This window comes from Corvus hawaiiensis, chromosome 7, assembly GCF_020740725.1.
Source record: "Corvus hawaiiensis isolate bCorHaw1 chromosome 7, bCorHaw1.pri.cur, whole genome shotgun sequence".
In the NCBI taxonomy this organism is placed as follows: domain Eukaryota; kingdom Metazoa; phylum Chordata; class Aves; order Passeriformes; family Corvidae; genus Corvus; species Corvus hawaiiensis.
The window spans coordinates 2,086,905-2,097,248 of NC_063219.1; the positions used below are offsets into that span (position 1 = coordinate 2,086,905).

The following is a 10,344-nucleotide window of genomic DNA, read 5'->3' on the forward strand; positions in this document are numbered from 1 at the left end:
CTCTTTGAAAACCACTTCCAGGAAAAATAACCTGGGCAAGTACAATATTACTTATAAAGCAAGATTGATTTCCACAGGCTTCTTATCATCTTTAATGAGTTTGGACACAGACACATTACAACTGATGTTTTATCTCAGGTCCTGATCCTCCCAGTGTTTGCTTGTACGCGTGGTTGTTATACATGGAAGCGTTTCAGTGGAGGGTAATTGGAGGATCAGAAACTTTATTGTTCTGGATAAATATTCAGCTTTGAAAATCAGAGATCGAGTGTTGTGAGGCCAACAATGTGCAAGGAAAAGCATTCCCATGGAGGAACGAGGACGCTTTTTGGGTTTTTTGTGGGGAAAGGTGATATCCTTTATTAGAGTAACTATCGTAATTAGAATGGTCTTTGGGGTCCCCGGTGCCTGCCTTAGATCTGAAATGGGAGAAGGCAACTTCAAAGCCAAGTAATAGCTGGGAACAGTTGTTGGAGGGGACAGACCTAAATGAGGAATGTGGTAATTCTCCCTGATAGTTTTATTCCATGTGGTGTTACTGGCCAGGAGAGGTAGACCTTTGGCTGACCCAGTGCGGTTGTTCATAAGCTGCTTGAGTTCTTACAGCGAAAGAGTCTGTTCTGCTTTGTCATAAAGTTATTACCTTTCCAAGGATCCTTCTGGTCTTTTAGGGATAGCAATAGGTAATTAGCAGAATGGAAAAATGGGAATCTCTGTTCCCCTTCAGGTAGGCTGGGGTATGAGCTTTCTCTGCCAGGACTCCTGGTTATCCCAATTCCTGCTGTAAAAACCACGAGGGAAAAGGATTGTTAAAAATTTTCTTCCCTTCGAAATTCTGACAAATCATTCCTGGTTTGAAATAACAAGAGATTTTTCTCCTTGAGATAATTGGAGACATGGATGGTAGCACTGCAAATTCCTCCTGGATTTCTGAATGGAAATTAAAGGCAGCTTGGGCATGAATAATGCCAAGGAAAACCAACAAGACTTATTCTTCCAATATCAGCTTAAGTTAAAAGAAAATCTGCAACAATCAGAAGAAATATTTTGTAATATTGACACTCATGAAACATTCTGGTGCTCTGATTTTGCATGTCCCTCCCTCCACACACTCAAAAAATGTTGCCCAAAGTTTTCTCAGAGCTCAAATTTGAATTCACTGAGGATTGGGAGAAATCACGTCCTGACTGATACAACTGACTTGCTTTGCAAGAGCTGATACCAACTAAGCTGTGCTGAAGGCTCAGACAAACCTAGAGGACATTAAATACACCCACCACAGCATGGAAATGGGAAGAAGATTAAAGGGACTGGAAAGCAGATCCCTGGAAGGTTATTTAGGGTTTTTGGCTTGACTCCTGCAGCGCAGAACAGCCTTGGGCAGAGCTGCTGGTAAACCTGGTGTGAGGTAACACTGAAAGATCCTGACGGATCTAAGGACACCTGGATGTCCCATCCCTGCCCCTGGAGGGAAAACTGACATCCAGCACTGCGCGCGTGCTTGGTTTGAAGATCCTTGAGTGTGTTTCCTTCTCGTTGGGAGTCGCTGATCGTGCTGTGTTTACCAGAGCTGTATTCCTTGAGGGACTGTCTCCAAGGATGGAGGGCTGCTCCCCCTCTTTCCCAGTCAGGCTGTTCCCAGGCTGGTTTCCAGTGCCAGCTTCCTGTTGCCTGTCTCCAGCCTTTGGAGGAATGCCCTCCTGTCGAGCCAGCAGCGAGGAGAGGAGAAGTGGGGTGCGCAGCCCTTCGTGAGGAGGCCCTCAGGGACTGCTCCAGGGCTCTGGGGGCCTTGGCTGATGGAATGACGAGCACACTGAAGCACACAGCTCCCATTAAACTCTCATCTGGTTTGATTTTGTCCCATCTTTCCATTCTCTTCAGAGCAAGGTCAGAAATACAGAAGCTGGCTCAAAGAAACACCGGGTCAGATTCCCCCTGCGTTTACTGAATTCCTTACCTTTGGTCAGCTTCTCCTGCCAGCGTAGAACGCCCGGTCCTGACTCAAATTGGGCAGAATTTCCAGTGCTCAGCATTAAACTTAAGAGACTGAAACAATTATGGGCAGTTTTAAGCCAGATTACTTTAACCCAGACTAGAAGCTTTGTGAGAATAGTTTTCCTGCAGAGTCAGCCAGAGGGAATCAACAGTACTTTATTAACACAATATGAATCCTGTAAAGAGGAAAATAAAGCATGCCATTTTTTCTGGCAAGGCCAGCCAAAAGAAATAACTTGCCCTCCAACATCACAGGTTTCTTTGGGATTTGGAGTGAAATGGAGAATAAGAGAGCATTTTGTTTTATGGGATTTGTTTATGAGAAATTCGAGCAATTGTTTTTGCTTCTTAGAAGTCAAGGTGGACCAGAATGCATCTCTACAGGAGGGCAAGAAGGCTCTAACCTGGCTGCTTTACACTCCTTCACCATGGCCCATCACTTAAAACTGAAGATAATGCTTCTGGAGAGGGTTCAGAAATGGTGGCCTGGACAGGTCACCTACCTAGAAAAGCATCCCCGGCTCTGTGTGGGCTCTCGCAGGACTTTGCCCTCCTCCTTGTTCCAAAATGGTTTTACATCTGCTGCATTTCTTCTGCCACACCTGCCTGTGAAAGGTGGCTGAGGTATTTCAAGGGTATTGGCTGATTAAAAACGCCCTGGAAGGTCTGTGCTCTCCCTCTTGCTCACGTGCTGGATGGCGAGTTGTGTGCATGGATAATCAATTCAGTGCTCTTGGGGCATGTCAGCCTCCCTGCGTGTGCTGTGCAGCAGGGACAGCCTTTATATCTGCCTGGAAAACTGGGAATGAGGGCCTGGAATGAGCAGAGAAGCTCTGTGCTTTGACCCACCCCTTTTTTCAATGCTGGAATAGACAGTAGAGCATAGAAGTGCAATATGGTGATTAAACAGCCCTGGTTGTGGGTAAATGATGAGATTTTCATTGGGATTTTCAGTGATGTAATTTCTTCAGTGTGATGAAGACAGATGGATCCAAGGTGGCATCAAAGGTGGCATCAGACACGTTTCAGTAGCTCTGTCTCTGCCTTACACCTGTGCTATCAGTGCAGAAATACAGCCCAGGCTGGCATAACTCATTTTTTGCCTCCCTGAGTTAAAATGCTCTTCAGCCACTATGTCATGGCTGTCCCGCCCATGGATCACTGTGCCCCTGACCTGCTGCCTGCCCATGATTTAACTTGAGGAGTTTCTAAAGGACAGTGTGTGACCAGCTTCATCAGGCATTGCATCACTGCTTGGGAGAGTGGCTTGATAATCCATTTAAAACTGGAATCGCTATTTGCAGCTAAGACTGAACTGCCTTGAAGAGCACTTTTGATAAAGCAGGAAGATGTCAGTGGGGAAGGAGAAGCTGAAAATGGTGCATTGCAAAGTTTTTAGGAATGTAACCAGACACTGCTTTCCCTTTCACTGCTCAGAATCCCAGAATGGGTCAGGTTGGAAGGAACCACGGTGAGGTCATCTGGTCCCACCTCCCTGCCCCAGCAGGGTCATCCCAGGGCACAGGGCACAGGATTGTGTCTGGACAGCTCTGGAATATCCCCAGAGAGGGAGACTCCACACCCTCTCTGGACACTGTTCGGTCACTGCACAGGGAAGAAGTTCTGCCTTCTGTCCAGGTGGAACCATCAGTTTCTGCCTGTTCTTGTGTCCCATTGCTGAGCCCCGTGGAGCAGAGCCTGGTCCGTGCTCTGGCACCCCCACTTTGGATAATTACACACATTACAGAGGTTCCCTGTCAGCTGTGTCTCCTCTTGAGGAGCCCCAGCTCCCTCAGCCTTTCCTCATCAGAGGTGCTCCAGTCCCTTCATCACCTCTGTAGGCTCCACTGGACCCTCTCCAGGAGCTTCTTGTCCTGAGGAGCTCAGAGCTGGACACAGCCCTCCAGATGTGCCTCTCAGGGCTGAGGAGAGGGGCAGGATCACCCCCTGACCTGCTGGGAATGGTCTTCTTGATGCACCCCAGGATCCCACTGGCCTTCTTGTCCCCCAGGGAACACTCATGGCTCAAAGACAGCTTCTTGTCCACCAGGACCCCCAGGGCCTTGTCCACTTCAGGAGATCTGCGGGTCTATAAACTCACTCTGTGGTTTATGTGAAAGCATAAATGACCTATTTAATGATAAATCGGAGGCAGTTTCATACAGATGAAAGCAGTCACAGTGCTTGATTTTTCCATGTTCATCCCAGTTGGCTTGTGCAGCCTCATTGGAATAAATCCCCATCAGGTGTACAGAGAGTGTTAAAACCAGGGAAAAAGTGAGAATGTCACAGAATCCATCTGTTAAATTAGAGATGTTTGCACTCCTGGCCAATGCTAATAACCAAAGAGCTCACTAGAAAGAAAAATAATTCAGAACCTCTACTTTGGCATTTAAAAAGCGTAGGAAAGGACAAGGAGAAACATGCCAAATGAGCGCTCAGCTCTAAGCCAGGCATGGTATTAGGAGCAGCCATTTACCAGGAGTTCTAGCTCAAAACCCCAGTCATGTCTGCAGTCCAGGAAACACAGTGTAATGCCTGGAGATGCCAAGTTCCTTAGCTCCCACCTTTTTAGTTTTGGGAGAGAAAAATTGGAGTGGTCTAGTCCTGTAACTGGTGTGGCTCTGGTGCATGACCTGTAGTCTCCCGAAATTGGCTGGAGTTGTGCAGACTGACAGAGTTGGATACTTTTTGCAGGACTCTGGCATTGCCTCTCCAAATGACTGAATCCTTCTGCATGTTACTCAGCGGGATACACTCAGATTTAATCAAAAATAAGCACAAAGTGCAGCTTTTTTATTATTGCTAATTTAAACGATGGCTTCATAATGTGCTTTTAATAATTCCTTTGGTAGACAGGGTCGGTGCTGCAGAGAACTGCTGGCAAAGGGGCTGGAGAGCCGGGGATATAAGGGATATTCTGAGGGAATTTGGAGCTGGAACCTGCTCTTGGAAGAAGCAGAGAGCTCAAGCACAGGTAATTTCCCCACAGTGGTGGAACAGGCACGGTGGGGCGGGAAGTGCAGTTTGGAGACAAGCCCTGCAGGGCAGCTTTGCTCAATCCTAGGGTTCTTTTGTGTTGTTTTCCAGGCCTGGAGATGTGGCTGTGTTGCTTCACAGGCCTCTCCAGAGGATCAGTTGTCTGGAACAGCCTTATTGCAGGATAGCAGAGCTCCCTGAGGCAAAGAATGGGAAGGTGAGGCTTGGGCAGGAAGGGAATGCAGCACACGCGTGGGAGAGGCCCCCGTCAGCCGCTCCCACCTTTGCTCCCGCTCGTTCCCAGGCTTCCCAAACTGCCAACCTTGCAACACACAGGAACAAACCCACGTGTTAGGTGTGATTTCCCTGGAGAGCATGAAGGTGGAAGGATACTCTGGGCACAGAGTTACCAGCTCTGACAGCTGAGGCCGTGATGGGAAGCACATGTAAGCATGTGGCACAATTCCGGCTCTGGAATTCGCTCCCTTGGAGCAATTGTGTTTTGACTTGGAATACTTGGAGGACTCCTGGAGCTACACAGACTGCAGCCTTTAACTCACAGCCCTGCTTTAAACCTGCATCTTCAGAATTGGTTGCTGGATTGGAGATGCTTTCCAGAAAAAAAAACCCCAAAAAAATCTGGGAAGAGTTGTTTTCCCTGTGTGACGGGGAAGACAAAGCAAGAGAGTGAACTTCCTTTCCAAGCCACCAAAGGATTACTGAGTCAGTAAGGGGCTCTGGAACTGATTTCGGGGCCAGGCAGTTTCCTGCTATTCCATAAATGTCTCAGTAAATACTGAACCAGCTCTTTTATGGTTCTACACCCTTTGCTCAAGTCATGGAATCATGGGATGGTTTGGGTTAGGGGGACCTTAAATTTCATCTCATTCCATGCCCTGGGCAGGGGACACCTTCCATTAGACCAGGCTGCCCCAAGCCCTGGCATTGAACACTTCCAGGGGTGGAGAAATGAAAACAAGTTTGTATTTGGCACAAGATCTTACTGGTATAGTTCTAATTATTGTTGATAAAGTTATTTTGTACAAGTAGGGCCTAAGAAGACCCACTAAACTCCCTTATATGCCATTAAATGTCTTTTATTCAGCCTAGGATGATCCTAAGTCTGCCTGACACAGCACATAAACTATAATAGCTGGGTGTTTTTAGAGTAAATTACTGTAAATAATTAGACTTTCTGTTGTCTCTGCACAGGACTGAAATGCAGCATGACTTAAAAGCCCTGGACTCTGACCTGGATAATAAAAACAACCTGCTTGATGGAGTCTGACTCATCTCCCCCACGCTGAAATTCCCAGTAAAACTGAAACACATTGGCTCTGGAAGGAATGGATGTGACTCAGGTTTCAGGCAAGTTCTTGCTCTGCCCACAGAAATACCATCTCCCAACCTTTTCAGCCATGAGCTGAGATTTCAGTCTGAGTGTAGGACGTATAGGATTTGGATAGAGCAGCTTTAATGTGAATTTTGCCCTGGGGAGAGCTTCCCTAGGTACTCACCAACCCCACGCTGCCCACCTAACAAAGGAGCGAGGGAAATAATTAAATCAAATTAAAAAAAGAAAAGCTTTGTCTCATGTGCCCTTGCCATATTTCCCAGCCCTGGGATTGCAGTCAGTGTTCTGCTGTCACCTAGAGCCTGTTCCAGCTATTTCACCACGGAGATCTTGAGGTTTTTGGGATAACCTGCTCCTGTTGCCTGTGTCCTTCTCCCCTCTCAGCTCCTCCTCATTCCATTTGCAGTGTAAGACTGGAATTTTCTCTGCTAGACGATGCAAGCCTCCTGAGTGTGGAATCCACTTGGAATTCAGCACTTCAGGAACTTGTCAGCAGCCTGTTAAATTATCCTGTTGGCACACTGGAGCCATAGTGCCCCGAGTCAGCCTTATATTCCATCAGACATTCCACTGCTGTCCTCCCCAGGGTCGGGAAAACCCACTGCCAGTGGAAACAGGGAAACAACTGGACTGTGGAATTAAACATATCCCTCTTCTCTTGGGAGAAAGTATAACAGCTTACCACATTCCCAGCCACAACATGAATCCTTCATCTTCTCCATAGTCAAATCTGGCCCCTTGGCAATTGAGTCTTATTTTTTATATATTCACCTGAACTTGCTGCCACAGACATGTGGGAACTGCTCTTTTGTCTTTGCCTTGGAAACACTTCATATTTTCTGTCAGTCTTTGGTCCTAACTGTGCCTATTTATCAAAATGGTAACTCATAGGGGTTTTTTTCCCTCAGTTTTATGCCTCTTTCATCCCTCCTCTTCTGATTCTGCCTCTCCAGATCCTGCCTCTCCAGATCCTCATGACTGTTTCTGCTATCCCTTTGCTCTGCTTGCGTCAGTGCATGCCACGGTTCTTTTTTACCCCACTTGCCTCCTTTCTTCTTTGCATTCTACAGAGCCAAGGCTGAAAATGCCTTTTGCACCTCCTCTGCTTGCTTCTCCAAAGAGATCCATCTGTGGAGCAAGGGCTGTAGCTTGGGAGCCACTGCTCTGTGCTTCGTGCTCATTTTTATTCCTCTTAGTTCTGAGCTTTTCCTTAGTCTTTCTCTTCCTAGAATATCCATTAAACACCTCTCTTCTGCCAGCCACTGGCTCTTCAGTGCTTCTACCAGGCACCAGTGGGACTCCTGGCTCTTTTTTCTTTGCCTGTTTCTTGTTCCTGTATCCCAGCAGATCTTTGCTTGTTGGAAATGGGGAAGTGGGGAAAATTGGTTCTTCCTCCTGCTCTGTATTAACTTGCTGGAGAAGACACCTCTCGCTGTCACAGTGGAGTGAAATAATAGCTGGGCTGGGCCTCTTCCCCTTTCTCTTGGGATTCATTCCCTTCTTTCTTTCTCCTTGATTAGGACCACGGTCTGCCAGTTAAGCCAAGGATAGATCAGATGGCAGAGCAGGCTCCCCTGGGCCAAGCCTAGTAGGTATCTAGCTGGATTCCTGAAAGAGGAACCAGCTCCAAGGTGAACATCAGGCCCCAGTTAGCAGTTTTAAACACCCCACTGCTCTGTTCCTGCCTTCAGAAATGCAGTCTGCTGTGTCAGGACTCTGCTTGAGAAAGGAACAGAGGAGGACAGCAACTTAACGCACCCACTGAACGGGCACAGCCCGCAGGATTTTCCAGGGAAAAAAGCCCAATCCTGCCTTTCAAACATGTGGAGCTGTATTATAACAAGCTGCTGGCTAGTGGGAGTCCCTGGGTGCCACTGATGTTTGTGTCTGTGTGGGTATCTATGACAACAAATAAACCTAATGTTTGGGAAGTGTCCTTGGGAATCTCAGTGGGGGGTGGGGTGGGGGGGTTTGCTGCATTAGGTCGGGAACACTTTGCATTTTCAGACTTTTAATTCCTAAGTATTATGGAGATGGGTATGAAGTGCTTTAAGAAAATGAACTAATTAGTTACCAGATTTTATTTTTCTTGTGTGCAAATAGGCCAGCTCAGACTAATGCTGTTTACTTTAGCTGATTCCAGACTTTTAGATGTATAAAGGAGTGAATATTTTTAGGAGCTTTAATTCTAAGCAGGAGGCTTAGCCTCAAGGTCAGTGGACTGTGGGTATCTGTGGGTCACTTGCAGCCATTTGAAGAAGGTAGAAAATGGAATCTAACCTCAGTTTGTTGTAATGGTCAGTTTTACTCCTATAGTGCTACAAATCAAAAATTGGGAAGCCCGGAGTCATCCTACAGAGCAGTGATCAGGATGGGCAGATCAGGATGTAAGAACAGATCAATGTAGTTAAAGACATAATAATTATGCTAAATAAATGGAGATGTCTAATTGCACCCATCTTTCTGCTCACAGGATTTAGAACAAGGACTTTTATCTTTCTCGTTGGTCCTCGTGCCTTTTGGAACAGAAATGTCTCTGCTATCCCTGTAAAAATCCACAGGCTGAGGACAATCTTGCCTTTGGTCTACAGTCACCAGAGTGTTTGGAGCTTTGCAGGTGAAAACTACAGAGACAGAAACTGGGGCAGGAATGGGATGGGGAAAAGGTTAAGCCTTTTTGGGCAGAGTGATTTGGGAGCAAGCAGGTTGAGGAGAAAAGTGGAGGAAGAGAGCCTGGTCTGTAGAAGAACCGTGCTTGTTGTGGCTTTGCTGATGTGTGGCTGTTGAGATCCAAATGAGCTTTTGATGTTGCTATTGCTTAATTTATGTGCAAGCATGGCAAGAGGTGTGCAGTGCAAATCCTGCCTGATGGAGAGGTGGAAATGAGCTCAGAAATGCTTGAAGCTCTGAGCATTCCTGCAAAAGAGGCTGAGGAAAAAAACCCATCATAGGCAGAAAGCCCAAAATGCCACGACACTGAAATCCTTTTCCTTGATTTTGCATTGGTGAACTGCTTGGAAAACAAGACTCTGTGATTCTACCTGGCTGTAACACCCTTGAAAAGGGCTCAAAACCAACAATGTCATTCTTTGAATCCCCTTGGAAGTCAGTGGGAGTCTGCTTAGAGTGAGGGTGACTAAACAACGTCAGGATCTGACCCTCTTCTCGGTGTAAGCAAAACATCTCAGGGAAGGGAGAGATCAGCCACGGAAGATCGCTAAGAACTTTGTGATTTGAGATACCTGAGTGTCTACCTGGAAGGGAATCACAGTGTTTGGAAAGCTCAAGATGTGCTTACGTGCAGCATTGGTGCACTCGGTGATTAAATAAGAGTTCATGAGGACAACTTGTGATGTTGAAAACCCCTTGGGGAGCTTGATTTGCACCTGTGACGTTTTAAGAGAATCTTCATTCCTTAGAAATTTGGATACTTGAATGAGCAAAATCCAGGGTTGCAAAGAGCCCTTTGCATGCGCTTTCAATCATTGCACGGAGGTGGCAATCATAAATGGAAGTGTCAAACCGCAAAGACGACGTATTTCGGAGTTCGTGGTGATTTAGAAAGCAGAACCAGCGATCTTATCAATGCCTCTCTGGAGGTGTGACACCAGGGTTCAAGTGGTCTTGCTGCTTCAGATCCCTGCCACCAAGATTTATCTGTGTATGGGAAATAGATGAATCCAGGGGCTTCCGGCTGGTCCCCCCCAAAGCCACCGAGCTGCCTCCATTAATGTCAGCACGCTCGTAAATTCTGAGCTTGCACTGAAGGAGGCAACTTCTGCCGCTGCACAGAAGCTTCCACAGGTGTCCCCTGCCTCCTGTAAATCCATGGACACCCAGTAAAGTAGATTAACTGCAGATGGACTTTGTAACAGCTGTCCCTCCTTTGGAATTAGAGGGTTCACACTTTTTTTTAAAAGACAACAGTGCGGTGCTCCTATAAACCAGAAGGGCCCAAAGGGTTCTTTTGGTCGTCGTTTTGTTTTAAATGGCTTTCAGGTTAGGTAGTTGATTCC

The 10,344-nt window shown here is 46.7% G+C and overlaps 1 protein-coding gene and 1 long non-coding RNA gene across 4 annotated transcripts in view; one reads left to right on the top strand and one right to left on the bottom strand.

Annotated features, from left to right (window-relative positions):
* LOC125328561 overlaps positions 1-6,730 on the top strand; it is a 66,917-nt gene extending 60,187 nt beyond the window's left edge. The window contains exon 3 of the long non-coding RNA XR_007204775.1: positions 6,187-6,730. This is a non-coding gene — a long non-coding RNA (uncharacterized LOC125328561). The remainder of the gene's footprint in view (positions 1-6,186) is intronic.
* IQCA1 (IQ motif containing with AAA domain 1) overlaps positions 1-10,344 on the bottom strand; it is a 102,304-nt gene that overhangs the window by 54,628 nt on the left and 37,332 nt on the right. The gene's annotated exons all lie outside the window — the stretch shown is intronic.